Source organism: Sminthopsis crassicaudata, chromosome X (assembly GCF_048593235.1).
Source record: "Sminthopsis crassicaudata isolate SCR6 chromosome X, ASM4859323v1, whole genome shotgun sequence".
Classification (NCBI taxonomy): Eukaryota; Metazoa; Chordata; class Mammalia; order Dasyuromorphia; family Dasyuridae; genus Sminthopsis; species Sminthopsis crassicaudata.
This window is the reverse complement of record NC_133623.1, coordinates 47,883,330-47,900,138: the sequence shown is the minus strand read 5'-3', so window position 1 is coordinate 47,900,138 and position 16,809 is coordinate 47,883,330. Positions and strand designations below refer to the sequence as shown.

Below are 16,809 nucleotides of genomic sequence, written 5' to 3'. Positions count from 1 at the left end.
CATTAATTGGAAAAAACTGTTGGGAAAACTGGAAATTAGTATGGCAGAAATTAGATATGGATCCACACTTAACACCATATACCAAGATAAGATCAAAATGGGTCCATGATTTAGGCATAAAGAATGAGATCATAAATAGATTAGAGGAACAGAGAATAGTCTACCTCTCAGACCTGTGGAGGAGGAAGGAATTTATGACCAGAGGAGAACTAGAGATCATTATTGATCACAAAATAGAAGATTTTGATTACATCAAACTTAAAAGTTTCTGTACAAACAATACTAATGCAAACAAGATTAGAAGGGAAGTAACAAATTGGGAAAATATTTTTAAAAGTAAAGGTTCTGACAAAGGTCTCATTTCCAAAACATATAGAGAACTGACCCTAATTTATAGGAAACCAAACCATTCTCCAATTGATAAATGGTCAAAGGATATGAACAGACAATTCTCAGATGATGAAATTGAAACTATTTCCACTCATATGAAAGAGTGTTCCAAATCACTACTGGTCAGAGAAATGCAAATTAAGACAACTCTGAGATATCATTACACACCTGTCAGATTGGCTAAGATGACAGGAACAAATAACGATGAATGTTGGAGGGGCTGTGGGACAACTGGGACACTGATGCATTGTTGGTGGAGTTGTGAAAGAATCCAACCATTCTGGAGAGCAATCTGGAATTATGCCCAAAAAGTTATCAAAATGTGCATACCCTTTGACCCAGCCATACTACTACTGGGCTTATATCCCAAGAAAATACTAAAGAAGGGAAAGGGACCTGTATGTACCAAAATGTTTGTGCCAGCCCTTTTCATACTGGCTAGAAGCTGGAAAATGAATGGATGTCCATCAGTTGGAGAATGGTTGGGCAAATTATGGTATATGAATGTTATGGAATATTATTGTTCTGTAAGAAATGACCAATAGGAGCACTACAGAGAGGCTTGGAGAGACTTACATCAACTGATGCTAAGTGAAACGAGCAGAACCAGAAGATCATTATACACTTCAACAATGATACTGTATGAGGATGTATTCTGATGGAAGTTGATATCTTCAACTTAGAGAAGAGGTAATCCAATTCCAATTGATCAATGATGGACAGAATCAGCTACATCCAGAAAAGGAACACTGGGAAATGAGTGTAAACTGTTATTTTTATCTTCTGAATCCAATTTTTTTTTGTGCAACAAGAGAACTGTACGGATCTGCACACACATATTGTATCTAGGAAATACTTCAACATGTTTAACATGTATATGACTACCTGCCATCTAGGGGCGGGGGTGGAGGGAGGGATGGAAAAAGGTGTAACAGAAGTGAGTGCAAGGAACAATGGTGTAAAAATTACCCATGATTTTGTTCTGTCAATAAAATGCTATAATAAAAAAAAAAAAAGCTCACCTTCAATGGCATGGAAAAGTAGAAATTCACATTAATTATCTATTTTAAATAAACAAGACTGACACCCCCTAATATTAACACATTGAAATCAAATATATGGCAAATGGTTTAACAACAATATAAATCTAATAAATATTTAATTGGTGGTGGGGGGCAGATTCTATAAGAATTTGCTTTCATGTCTGCAACTTGCAATTTAAGTTTACATTAAAACTCAAAGACACCTCCGCAAGGCCTTGTAAGAGACCAAAATAATATATTCATTTCGTCATATCTGAATTACTTTCAACTTGGTAGAAAAAAAAAACACTTTCCAACTCCCAGACCAAAATAATATATTCATTCAGAAATATCTGAATTACTTTCAACTTAGCAGGAAAAAAAAAACACTTTCCAACTCAAAACTGAACTTTAAGGGAGGTCTGGGATATGCTAGTATTCAGTCAAAAGGTCAATGCTAAATAGCACTGGAGGCCTTAAAAAGATCTGCTTGCTGTGGTCCTTCCTGGTGCAAAGGAATGGAAAAAGAAAGAATTACAATGGGCTCCACAAAAGATTGTGTTTACATACACAACAGCAAAGGAGCTTGAGGTAGAAAATAAACTAACAGGTTTTTATTAGCAGATATTTTCTATATTTTTGGAACTCAGACCAGATAAAACTTCAAAGAATCAGAAATCTGAAGAGTATCTTATTTGCAACTCAAAAACACTCATTTTCTCCAACAATATTAAACTTCAATAATATTTATTAAATCATTTACACAAATTGTTCAAAAATCCTGACACTCCCAAACTCCAGAAGAGGACGATTTAACAAATAAAAATAGTCAGTCTTCAAACTAGTAATTCTTAATGAGGCACACAGTAAATGAGCTATAGCTTCCCCAAACCCAATATAAGTGTTTATAACTTACTCTCAAATTATCTGACTTAGAAAATAAATCTTAAGAATCGATTGATTGAGTGATTCATCCTAAGTCAAATTACTTTCAAGTGTCCAATGTGTTATCTGAACCTAGATCTGTCCAGAGTAGTATTCTATCCACTATACCCTGCTGTTTCTATAAGTAATAAAAATGAATACTAATAAAAATAATGCAAAAATGGGAAAACCTAGTAACCACATTTTTTTTCTTCATGGAAAAGAATAAAAAAATTCTTTCCAAAAAGCAAACTGAACTAGAGATAACTAAAATACTCATTTTCTCAGAAAAAAAAGCACAAAAATAAAATTTTAAATAAATTTCACAGCCATGTGTAAACATTCTTAAGAATGTTTCATGTACAGGTTTCTACAGTTCCAGTTTTAGTACAACACATTTAGAGAAAATAAGTTAACACAATCATTGGAATTGGCTGCCTGCACACTAGACAAGGCTCATTTCTCCTTTTTGATTCCTTAGCACATGTAAAACATGCCATAAGATGTCCTGTCCTTCCATGGACAATGCAACCATTTTGAGGTTGGTTCTGACAGATGACACAGGGCTCTACTGTGCTAGAGGGAAGAAAAGATCCCATAATTTTTCTTTGCTTTGTGCTTCTTTTCTCTCAAATTCTCCAGCATCTTCCTGACTACTACACATGATACTTTTAGATGTTGATGCCTGGGAATAATCCTCATTCTCTTGGCAGTCTCATGTCTGTAGTATCTTTTCATCACTTTCCTCAACACATGAGTCATTGATTTTATTGTTCTTATAATCTGGAACATCAAAGCCCCCTTTTTCCCCTTGTGTGCCTTTATCCAAAATCTCACCTTTCTCCTCTGGAAGCCAATTTTCTCACAAAGTCCAACATCTGTGGCAATGGGGTGGAAGTGGAGGATTTATTTTGTCACAGGAAGGACACTTCCAATAATTCTGCAATGAAAGAAGAAGTAGAATCAATCTCAATGGTTCTTGAACATCTATGAATAACAATGCTAGTTATAACAATGTACTCTGTCTGTTTATTAAATGTTTGTTTTGCCATAGAAAGAAGATTTTGCACCCTCACTTTTTGTTGTTGTTCGTTTTCTTTTTGTTTTCTGACTCATTTTCTTTCTATTTTGATCTCATTTTTCTTGTGCAGGAAGAGAATTGTGCAAATACGTTAGCACATATTGGATTGGACATATATTTTGACATGTTTAACATGTACTGGATCGCTTGCCATCTGGGTGGGGAAAAGGAGGGGAAAGTCTGGCAAGGGAAGCTCTGCAGGAGTCAATGTTGAGAGATTATCCATGCATATGTTTTGAGGGTAAAAACCTTTTTTTAAAAAAAGATTTTGTAGATTATTTTGTAATATCTCAAATCCTACCCTACCTTTATCTCTTAGCACCTAACTTCTGAAATTAAAATTGTGGTTAAATAGTTTTGCCTTTTAGAGATTCTATAGTAAGACATTTTAAATTCTGTTAGTTGTAGATCTTTTTTTCATAGGAATTCATCTCTATTTCTGGCAAGATCTCCTAATATCCATCAGCTACCATGTCTATTTTTATTGTGAAGTATTCAGATGAATCTCTTAGCAGCCATTTCCTCCTTCTTCTCCCTTCCTTTTTTGGTAAAACAGAGATGGAAGCAATTTATAAGAAACTGGTCAAATTCTATTCATAGATAGTTCCTCACCTTACAAATGGTTTGTGTTAATTGTTACAAATCGATTTTTTGAAAAGAATCAATGTTCTCATAGAAATACTGCTAGGAATGGAAACTAGGTTTGCAGGCCCAATTCAGAGAAGTCTTCTTTATCTAGAATAATTTTAGTATTACTAGGTACCAAACAATGTAAAGATGGAAAAGGCTGAGAGGGTGGCTAGAATTATGTATAGAGATCATCTAATGGACAGTCTAGTTCCATTGCACTGTGGAGGGGAGCCTGAGGTAAAGTTTGTCTTTGACATCTTCTTCATGATCCCTGAGCGTTTTTCTCTCGTCTCTTGGTAAATCTTCCTGGTGTCCTAATGTGATCCATCTTGGAGTTTCACTCATGTGCCCTCTACTGTTCTTCATGTTCCCAAATTAACTATGATATTTTCACTTGAAGCAAAAATTTTAATCCAACTGTCAAGATGTGTTGGGAAGTAAGCCTGAATTAAAGCAATGTAATGATTCTGAGCCCTGGAAACCTCCTAGAGTCATCCCTGCATTTCTTTCTTTTTTTTCAAAGGCTTGCAAATCGAATGAATCCTTAGTTATTTCAGGGACAAAGTGAAGTAGAAACATTCAGAAAGTGAACATTTGCAAAGGTCTCATTTCCAAAATATATAGAGAACTGACCCTAATTTATAAGAAATCAAACCATTCTCCAATTGATAAATGGTCAAAGGATATGAACAGACGTTCAAAACCCTTGATAATCTCAAAATCTTCTCCCAGTAGATTACATGTTTGAGGACAGTAACTGATCTCCACATTATCTTACCTCTCTCCCCCACAAAAACCTAGCACAAGAATTGTGCATACTTGGTGATATTCATACATGGTGTAGACTTCAAAACATAAACAGGTTAATAGATGAGATTTCAGGGTGAACTTGGAGAGGTAAAAGAATGATCCAATTTACAAAATTCTAGCACTTACCAGCAGAGAGCTTGCCCAGCCAATTCAAATAACTGGTCATGTTATTTTATTCTACTATTCACGTTCATCTAGATGGAGACTATTCGTAAAAACCCGTCCTGAAGTGCTCGATTTTGAGATAATGCCCTTTCCTAGCTATTTCCAAAACTTTCAGGAATCAGGAAAGACTAATGTTCATCAGCATTATGTGTCTTGTACAAGAGATTTCAAGATAGTTTTTTTTTAGACTCTGAGCCGCAGATCTACTAAATTTGTTAAGCAAGACAAGTGTGACAAAGATCCTATGGTGGAAGGTCCCATGCTTTGATGTAAAGAACAATAGATTTAGGATTCCAAAAATTTGGATTTGAATCTTACTTCAGTCTTAATGTCTGAATGACTTAACGACTTAGATTTCAGTCTCCCTATCTGTAATATGAGGTCTACTAAAATATTTCTAAAGTGCTTCCTACTTGTAACTTCTGTCAACTATGAACAACACAAGTAACATCTTACTAAAGAGATCAATGGAAATTGCATGACAATTGAACCACAATTTTCTATGGATTTTGAATCTTCACACAGAAAAATGCAAGGATCACAATGAAAGAAAATACTTTATGAAGTAATCAGCCCCTACCTGATACTCTCTATCCCAGAAAAGGTAGAGGTAGAAGGGGTTTTCAACACATCACTTCTTTGGTCCATCATCCAGATATGATTGGAGAGACTCCAGAAGCTCCATTATACTAACATAAACATACATCTAGTCTTTCCAATGGCACCAGTAATTACACATCCAGGGCCATCTCCAGTCCTCCTGATCTATACAGGACCATTGGACCCAGAGGGCTCTGGACGGGAAAGGGCAGCAGGTGACCTTCCCCAGCCCCCCTCACTTAAATCCAATTCACTTGCAGGTCATGATATCCCATCCCTGCTGTCATGGTCCTCTTTGAAAATGAAGGACAAACAATAACCACCAAGTTTGTAGAGAGAGCTCCAGTCCCAAGTACAGTGGGTTAGGACAGCCACATTAGTAGCCAACATATCTGATGCTGTACTTCTCTAGCGTGGAGAATTCCGACCTATAAAGTCACCTTCCCTCCTCCCTCAAATTGTTTTCCTCTTTTCCCCATGCCCTTTTTAATCACTAGGATTTGTCTGTTATGCAGCTAAATTAAAATTCATTTCCAATTTTTCAATGACAAAAATGGTTCCAGCTTAAATCCATGACAGGGAAAGAATACCACTATGTTCTAATGTGATCATTTATCTGGAGAGTAGAGATGAAGTTGGGCAGCAGAACATTTACTATTATTTCCCCGAGTTCTCCAAGAAAAAGCTGAAATTAAGAAACCTTAAATCACAGAAGTGCTACTCTAGAGACTATTCTGTATATCTGCCTCACAGGTGTGATTGCTTCTTAAGGTGAATAAACAGAGTTTCTGAAAATCATTGAGAGTGTGCAGATAGTCCGTCCGCCATTGAAGTTTTTGGGAAAGGACTTTGTTGGAAAATAGCTCAAAACCTAAGAACAGCTGAGGAGGTTGGGTTTGAATCTTTTTGGGAGAGATCAAGAGGCCCCGGGTCTGGAGGGCAGAGACAAGGAGCTGGCAAATCTGAGAGAGGTGTGGCTCATTGGGTCCTGCTAAGAGAATGTCATCCATGTAGTGGATGATATACACATCAGGATGACACAGCCTGAATGGGTCCATAGTCTGAGCCAAGTATTTTTGACAGAGGGTTGGGCTATTAGCCATACCCTGAGGGAGGACCCTCCATTGAAAGTGAGGGGAGGGGCCCACACAATTAACTATGGGAAGGCTAAAAGCAAAGCCTTTGCAATCTTCTGGGTGAAGAGGGATGGACAAAAACACATCTTTTAGGTCAATGACAATTTTTTAAAATCCCCTAGGGATAGCCACGGGATAGTGGCAGAGATTGTAGAGAAGGAGTTAGCAACATCTCCAGCTTCATTAATGATCAGCCAAGTGTAATTGCAAACCTAATAAGTCCCAGAGGAAGTCCAGGCAGAGTTCCAGCAGAGGTAAAAAGGCCAATTTCAGGTTTTTTGATTTGCTAAGAGGGCCCTTCTTGTAAGGCAGTGAAGGAGGACCGGCGGCTGGACTTGAAGCCTGGAGGAGGATGGTCTTTGTAAGTGAATTTTGCAAGGAAGAAAGTTCAGTGGAGAGCTGAGCAATTTAGCAGATTACCTGATGACAGGGCTTCCTGAGGCAGGGGAGGATAAAGGGATTCTCTTTGAATGACAGTCATCTCAATGATAACAGAGGGGGGCCAAAAGGGAGGAGGCAATTCCTCCACTGATAAGAGCTGCTGTTTGTCAGGGTCATTAGATGCCCATTCTACAATATCATGAATCAAGCCCCAGTAAGAGAAGGCAGTTGTGGGAAGAGCATTCGGACCTTCCTTCTGTTATTTATTATTTAGGTCTCTGCCTACTTTCTGCCACTTCTGGGGATGAATCTCTGGTCCGTTCTGGTCCGAAACCAAGGACAAGTTTCATTTATCAAAAGAAACTACCTAGCTAAATCTTTTTTCTTTACTCTAACCCCTCTTTCTCTGAGGGATGCTTTAAGGTCCTTTATAAAAACCTGCTCTTTAGATAACTTATACCAAATCTTTTTTCTTTACTCTGACTCCTCTTTCCCTGAGGGATGCTTAAATGTCCTTTATAAAAACCTGCACTTTAAATAACTTAGTAACCATTTCTTATAAGACGGACCATTCAAAACTTACCAAGGACTGGAACTCTCATGAGAGGTGAAAGTGGTCCTTCCAATGGGGGTCGCGACGACTTCTCTGGGAGGGGGTCCGTCCGGCAAAGGTCTGTACCTCGAGCCCCGCATTGGGCGCCACCTGTCCAGTCTACTGGGGCTCAGTTATTCGGGGAGTCGAGGGGGACCCAGCCTGAAAGAGAAACGGGCGAGAAAGAAGAGCGAGACCAAGCAGATTCTTGTCAAGGTCTCAGTTTATTGCTCTTGGGATACAGCCTATATAGCAAAAAGTATGAGAAAGATAAGCAGGGTTGGGCCTGGGAAAGGAACATGGGAATGGCTGGTTCAATGAACAGGAATATTTTGCAGTTAGGATACACAATGTTGGAACATACACAATGTTGGAACATTCTATGGTCAGCTGATTCTTGGAAGGATCATGACCACCTGTGGTCGGCCTGATTCTCAGAACAATTTGTCTAAGGCTAAGGCCCACTTAGGGGGGAGAGACACCTGGGGCAAAGCCCTTGGCTCCCAAAAGGAGGGCCTCAGAACTCAGGAGTCTGGGAAATGCATGCTGGGCTTTTCTGTGCAGAGGTAGGGAAGGCAGGGACTCTCCTGGAGCTTCTAGCCTTCCTCTTGGTTGTCAAGGAGGCTTAGAATTAAAGCCCCCCATAGCAAGTTATCAATGGCATAATAATAGAATCTTTTCCTGTTGATTTGGAGAAGATCTAAATCTACAAATTCTTTTGAGACAATCTGTGATACCAGAGCAAGATTTCAATATACTTTGGGGATTCAAATTTCTTCTCCCCAACATTTGGTGTCCTGTGTAAAGATAGTCCTAAAACTCCAATATATATGGGGTTCAGTGTTTCTACACTCCCATACCCCATTTTCATGACAAAAATTAATTTATACATTTCATCCTCTATCAATTAACCTACAAGGTCTTGATGAAATAATAGAAATAAACCAGAATAACAAAATAAAAGTAGGTCTATAATAAGGAAAATAATGACAGAAAAGTATGAATGGAATAGTACCTTCAAAGTTCAAATTATTATAAAGCTTTAAAGGTCAAAATGATTTCATGATGGTGAAAAATTAATAAATAATAGACATAATTTATATTGTATTTTAAGTTTTGTAAAGCTATTTTATCAATATTATTGCATCAAAAAACAATTAATATCATCTTTTTACAGATGAGGAAATTTAAGGAAGGTAGAGCTTAAGTAACTTATCTAGAGGCACAAAATCAACAAGTATGTCAGTCAAGATTTTTTAACTTGTTTTCCTAACTGTAAGTCTACAGTATGCTCATTTCTTTTTGTTGTTTTTTTTTCTCCCATGGTTTTTCCTTTTTGTTCTGATTTTTCTCTCCCAATATGATTCATGAAGCGATTTGTGTTAAAAATAAATTTTTAAGTTTACCTAAAAATAAAATAACAGTAAGCTGTTTAGCTGATGAAATTCACTGTTAATTCAATTTCTATTAATTATCTTTGTTGTTCTGAAGTATCTTTACATTATTTCTGAATTTATTCTTGGATTATCTTGCTAGAAATTAGTATATAGCTATATCTCTTTAAGTTGGAAATCACAAAATATGGGTACATCACTGAAAGTTTAAAATAGTTAGAGTCTCAAATTAAAACAAATTGGAATTATTTAAATATACATGTACATGCACATTATTCATGTACACCGTAACATTTAAAAGAAAATTTTTAAATTTTAGTATCTTTCTATTGTCCTCCATCTCAACAGATTTTGGCTTTTACTAAAGTTAATACATTCTTCAAATATCAGATGTTTGCATACTATATATAACAAGAGGCAGAATGTGTGCATTTCCAAGTTGCATAAATTAATATAAGCACAAAAAAGCTTCCTTTCAAACTTTGTGAAACCATACGATATTTACTTGACCATAGATGTAGTATATGAAATCTGTAGGAGAACAAATCATCTCCCACACATTTTCCACCCCATTCTTCACCACACCCAGGATAGGGTGAATAACCTGTTGAAGCCCAACCTACTCCGAGATGCATTGCTTCAGCTGTCACAAAAGGTTCTGTGTGGTCTACCGTGAGTTCATAGTACCATTTCCTCTACTAAGCTGACCCTTCACTGATGCCAAGGAAAATATTGGGCTGCGTGCTTTCAAGAGAAAAAAAAATACCAGTTGAAAAAAAATCTAAATATCTATTATCACTTTTATTTTATATTACTTTTCTTGAATTATACTCTTCTGAGAAGAAATAAATCAAAGCCATATCATTTAATTTAACACTGGCTGACTTAGTATACAAGTATATTCAGTCTTGACCATGAACATAATTCAATAAACAAAATGTTTGAGGTTCTGGTTAAATTATGCTTACACTTCTGATTAAGTAACAAATCAAGAGTTTAATGTTGTTGGGATTTTTTTATCTTAATTACCTTTCTATGATATTTGCAGGAGTATGCAAGTAATGCGTCTATTTTAAAATTAACCCTCTGGGCAAAAATATATGCAAGACATTTTTCAGTTTCATCTGCATTACTAATATTTCCTCCATTGTTTCTTTAAGCCTAATCAGGAAAAATAAATCCTTGATTTGTAGCGTCTGGTGATTTCTGAGGCTTTGATACTCATACAAAATTTAACAAATGGCTCTCAAGAGCAAGTTAAAATTGATTCTAGAATATCTCTGCCTATTTTGCATCATATATTTGAGTTCATATGTTAGGAAACAACATAAATTAGTTCATGAAGGATAATCTTTTTAATTAAAAACCGTAAACCCAAACCAAAATTCTTTGAATGGAAGCAAAACATCAAATTTCTACTATAATAAGTTTTCTATTGCTTCTGGATAACATATACAGTTAAGTAAATATGTTTACAAAATAAGCTATAGTTGAAGATAATTACAACAGAAAAGACAACTGTTTCTTGTTTCATTCTCTCACAAAAATGAACACCATGAAACCCAAGTTCCTTGAGGACAGGCCTGTTTGCTTTTTAATTGTTATCCACCGCACTAAGTGATGTATCTGGCATATGGTATGCAATTGATAATTGAGGTTGGCATATTAAAATGTAATCATATTTTCAATATCTTCTAGGACACACTGAATCATCTCATTTTACTTGCTTCTTTGAACACAGAAAATTGTAACATATTTACTTTCCTTGACCATCAACTTATTCCATCAAACTTCAGGTTTATTTAGCTATTCAGATGACCTATGATAAAGAGAAGCCTCTGACTCAGTTTTGAGCTAGTATAATATACCTTTTTTCTCAATTTGTCCATTGTATAACAGTGGTAGTCAGGAAATACAATTGCCTCTGAAGAATTAAAAATAAGTATCACACAGAAGACAATAGACAGGTGCACAATGATTATGAAAGTACATGAAGGCTGCTAGGTGCAATCAGTGACTCCCTTCAAAGATTAGGAGTAAAAGATAGCATAAGGAATTTTATGATTCAGAGAAAAAAGTGCTAGTTACATAGAAAGAACAAGTGATAAACAAATGAATAATGACTGTTTTTTTTAACCATGTAAAGTGAAAGTAAAGAAAGTCTCCAGCACATCTAGGTAGACATCCATGGTAAATGTATGGAAATATATAGACAAGAGTTATATAGAGTAGATAAACATGAAGGGGTTGTAATCTGCATCACTGGAAGAACTCTAGAATTAAGATCACAAATCCATTTCAGTCTTGGAATAAGGTAAATACTTTAAGAATGTCATTCATGTAAATTCATGTAAAATAATATCTTAATGCTGCTCAATCAAAAAGTTAAAAAATTCAACTTCTAAAAGACACTTAGTAAGTCTATATATCATTAGACTTTATTAAAAAAAGGGTCTGAGGCCAGATTAGAACTCAGGTGCTCCTGACTTCTCTAACCACTGAGCCACCCAGCTGACCCCCAAAGATTTTATTAAAAATAATGATAACAATGAGACAACAACAAAATTTTTGAGATTCAGCCAAAATAATACTCAGAAGAAAATCAATATGTGTAAATGGTTATATCAATAAAAGAGAGAAAACAGAGGAAGAATTTGAAACTATATCCACTCACATGAAAGAGTGGTCCAAATGACTACTGATCAGAGAAATGCAAATTAAGACCACTCTGAGATACCACTACACACCTGTCAGATTGGCTAAGATGACAGCAACAAATAATGATGAATGTTGGAGGGGATGTGGGAAAACTGGGACACTAATACATTGCTGGTGGAGTTGCGAAAGAATCCAGCCATTCTGGAGAGCAATCTGGAATTATGCCCAAAAAGTTGTCAAACTGTGCATACCCTTTGACCCAGCAGTGCTACTACTGGGATTATATCCCAAAGAAATACTAAAGAGTGGAAAGAGACATATATGTGCCAAAATGTTTGTGGCAGCTCTTTTTGTTGTAGCTAGAAACTGGAAGATGAATGGATGTCCATCAGTTGGAGAGTGGTTGGGTAAATTGTGGTATATGAAGGTTATGGAATATTATTGCTCTGTAAGAAATGACCAGCAAGAGGAATACAGAGAGGCTTGGAGAGACTTAAATCAACTGATGCTGAGTGAAATGAGCAGAACCAGAAGATCACTGTACACTTCAACAACAATACTGTATGAGGATGTATTTTGATGGAAGTGGAAATCTTCAACATAAAGAAGATCCAACTCACTTCCAGTTGATCAATGATGGACAGAGGTAGCTACACCCAGAGAAGAAACACTGGGAAGTGAATGTTAATTGTTAGCACTAATATCTGTCTGCCCAGGTTGCATGTACCTTCGGATTCTAATGTTTATTGTGCAACAAGAAAATGATATTCACACACATGTATTGTACCTAGACTTTATTGTAACACATGTAAAATGTATGGGATTGCCTGTCATCGGGGGGAGGGAATAAAAGGAGGGGGGATAATTTGGAAAAATGAATAAAAGGGATAATATTATAAAAAATATATAATTAAAAAAATAAATAAATAAAAGAGAGAAAAAGGAAGAGCAACATATTGTGTATCTCACTAAAAACAAACTTACACCTTTATAAATAAATACCAAAGTAAAAATTATGGTAATAAAGTTTATAACAAAATATCAAGCTATCAAATGAAAATAGGAGCTGGGTTTTTTTTGGGGGGGAGGGGAATAGATAAGCCATTGGGTAATTTTATTTTAAAAATAGTAAAGGAAATCAAACTACTAGCATCAAAATTGAAAGGGGTGAATATACAACCAAATGAACATAAAATTAAGGTAATTATTACACATTTTGCCCAATTATTTGCCAAAAAAGTTAATCATATAAATGATATGGATTAGTATTTACAAAAATATACAGTAACAAAAGAGAATTAATAAAAGAGGAAAAATAATGTATAAAAGAAATAAGATGGGGGCTCCCCAGAAGATTGCCCTTGAATATTTAATGAGTATTAGCTATGGAATCACATGAGGGACTTTTTGTCAAACAGAGCTTTTGCTTGTGCATGTTAGGCCAATTCTAATATAATTCATGAATTAACTGAAATAGATAAATATTTCCCAGAATATAAAGTGTCCAGATTAACCAAAAAAGGAAATAAAATATTGAAATAATCCTACTTTAAAAAATGAAATAATGCATAAATGAACTCCTTATCCAAAAAACCCAGCACCACTTGTATTTACAACGGAATTATACCAAAAACTTAAAGAATATTAATTCCAATATTACATAAACTATTTGGAAAAAACAACAGATAAAGAAGTTCTTTTGAATTTATTTTAAGACACAATATGGTCTTGATACCTGATTCAAGGAGAGTAAAAACAGAGGGGGGAAACTATACATGAATTTCCTCAATGTATATTGATGCAAAACTTTTAAGGAAATTTAAGCAAGGGGACTGCTAATAGCATTGTAAAAATCATATGCTATGAAGAAATGGCATTTATATCAGGAATACTGGACTGGTTAATATTAGGAAAACTAAGCAACCATGTAACAATAAAATCAACAAAAATGATATTATTATTTCAATACATACAGAAAAGAATTTTGACAAAATGAAATATTGATTTTTTTAAAAGAAAACACACTAGAAAGCACAAGAATAAATGGTGCTTTTTCTTAGAAGAATAAGGAAAATTGATTTAAACAAAGAGCTACCATTGTCTTTAATGGGGATATACCAGAAGACTTTCCAATAAAGTCAAGGATGAAGCAAGAATGTCTATAATCACCATTAATATTCAATATTGTACTAGAAATGCTTGGTATAGCAATAAGACAAGAAGAAGGAATTGAAGGAATAAGGATAAAGAATAAGAAAAGAATATTTTTTCAGAAGGTATGATGGTTTACTAGCATGTCAACTAAAGGAGTAATAAAAATAATTAAACACTTCAATAAAGCTGAAGGATATATATCTTCCATATAAATATTCAGGCTTTCTATTTGTTACTAATAAAACCTTGCAGAAGGGATAGAAAGAGAAATTAAATTTAAAATAACTAAAAAGATTATGAAATACATGGGAGTCTACTCATCAGAACACTCACAGCAACTACATGAACAAAATTAAAATAGACTCTTCATACAAATGGAGCTCTATATAATTGGAGTAATGCTAATTGCCTATAGGTAGGTCAAGTTAATATAATAAAAATGACAATATTACTTAAATTGATTTAGTAATTCAGTGTAATGCTAATCAAACTACCAAATAATGAATTTATAAAGAGATAAAAAATAGTAAAATGCACCTAGAGAAATAAAAGGTTAAGAATATCAAAAGAATTAATAAAAAAAGAAAAGAAATTAAAGGTGACCTAACAGTATCAGATATAAACTCTACTGCAAAACTATAATCATCCAAACAATTTGGTATTGGATAAGGAATAGGGAAGTTAATCACTGGAATAGATTAGATACATATCATTAAGAAGGAAATGAACACAGTTTTTGATAAATCTACTTCTCAGTTCCAAGGGAAACAGACTGTATGCTTTCAAATACAATCAACGTGAGGTTTTCTTCTACTCATGAGGGTAACAGAGATAAACAGAAGAAATTTAAGGGATTTTAAATGACATTACATTTAAGTTCGAATTAAAAGTTCAATTTGTGGTATAAAAGCACTCAACATAGAAAACATTTAACCAATTCCTTAAGCAGGTAGATTAAAAAAATCTACCTCATCATCTTCATCTGAGAGTTCTTATTCTTCTCCAGTGTGACTACAATCTTCTGAATCATTAGATTCAACTTCAAGCTCAACACTGAATTGGTCTGCAACTGAATCTTCTGAATCTTCATTTAATATTACCAGTATCAATATCCTAAACAAAAGAAAAGAAATTTAACTCAAGCCAAAAAATGATCTAGAACTTCCTTATTTCTCTCCCTTTACTTGTTCAATCCTCTTCTCCCCCACCTTCAAATCTAATCAGTGTATCAGACTAATTCTTCCTAAAATATTTTCCTTACATTAAATAGGTCTAAACCTATACTCTGTTATCCCAGCATTCTATGATGCGAACGTTCAAAACCCTTGATAATCTCAAAATCTTCTCCCAGTAGATTACATTTTTGAGGACAGTAACTGATCTCCACATTATCTTACCTCTCTCCCCCACAAAAACCTAGCACAAGACTTGTGCACACTTGGTGTTTATTCATACATGGTGTAGACTTCAAAACATAAACAGGTTAATAGATGAGATTTCAGGGTGAACTTGGAGAGGTAAAAGAATGATCCAATTTACGAAATTCTATCGCCAGCAGAGAGCTTGCCCAGCCAATTCAAATAACTGGTCATGTTATTTTCTTCTACTATTCATGTTCATCTAGATGGAGACTATTCGTAAAAAACCCTCCTGAAGTGCTCGATTTTGAGATAATGCCCTTTCCTAGCTATTTCCAAAACTTTCAGGAATCAGGAAAGACTAATGTTCATCAGCATTGTGTGTCTTGTACAAGAGATTTCAAGATGTTTTTTTTAGACTCTGAGCCACAGATCTACTAAATTTTTTAAGCAAGACAAGTGTGACAAAGATCCTATGGTGGAAGGTCCCATGCTTTGATGTAAAGAACAATAGATTTAGGATTCCAAAAATTTGGATTTGAATCTTACTTCAGTCTTAATATCTGAATGACTTAAAGACTTAGATTTCAGTCTCCTTATCTGTAATATGAGGTCTACTAAAATATTTCTAAAGTGCTTCCTACTTGTAACTTCTGTCAACTATGAACAACACAAGTAACATCTTACTAAAGAGATCAATGGAAATTGCATGACAATTGAACCACAACTTCCTATGGATTTTGAATCTTCACGCAGAAAAATGCAAGGATCACAATGAAAGAAAATACTTTATGAAGTAATCAGCCCCTACCTGATACTCTATATCCCAGAAAAGGTAGAGGTAGAAGGGGTTTTCAACACATCACTTCTTTGGTCCATCATCCAGATATGATTGGAGAGACTCCAGAAGCTCCATTATACTAACATGAACATATATCTAGCCTTTCTAATGGCACCAGTAATTACACAACCAGGGCCATCTCCAGTCCTCCTGATCTATAGAGGACCATTGGACCCAGAGGGCTCTGGACGGGAAAGGGCAGCAGGTGACCTTCCCCAGCCCCCCTCACTTAAATCCAATTCACTTGCAGGTCATGATATCCCATCCCTGCTGTCATGGTCCTCTTTGAAAATGAAGGACAAACAATAACCACCAAGGTTGTAGAGAGAGCTCCAGTCCCAAGTACAGTGGGTTAGGACAGCCACATTAGTAGCCAACATATCTGATGCTGTATTTCTCTAGCATGGAGAATTCTGACCAGTAAAGTCACCATCCCTCCTCCCTCAAATTGTATTCCTCTTTTCCCCATGCCCTTTTTAATCATTAGGATTTGTCTGTTATGCAGCTAAATTAAAATTCATTTCCAATTTTTCAATGACAAAAATGGTTCCAGCTTAAATGCATGATAAGGAAAGAATACCACTATGTTCTAATCTGATCATTTATCTGGAGAGTAGAGATGAAGTTGGGCAGCAGAACATTTACTATTATTTCCCCGAGTTCTCCAAGAGAA

General features: G+C 35.3%; 1 long non-coding RNA gene across 2 annotated transcripts; it reads right to left on the bottom strand.

Moving 5' to 3' along the window:
• Positions 1-946: 946 nt before the first annotated feature.
• Positions 947-15,838, bottom strand: LOC141548756 (uncharacterized). 2 transcript variants are annotated; one of them, XR_012484048.1, is made up of 4 exons: positions 14,906-15,838; positions 7,723-7,893; positions 3,174-3,276; positions 947-1,139 (listed from the first exon to the last, which is right to left on the bottom strand). It is a non-coding gene; the product is annotated as an uncharacterized LOC141548756 (long non-coding RNA). The 2 variants fall into 2 exon arrangements; XR_012484047.1 differs by lacking the exon at positions 14,906-15,838 and having other exon boundaries at positions 7,723-8,363.
• Between the last annotated feature and the right edge of the window lie 971 nt (positions 15,839-16,809).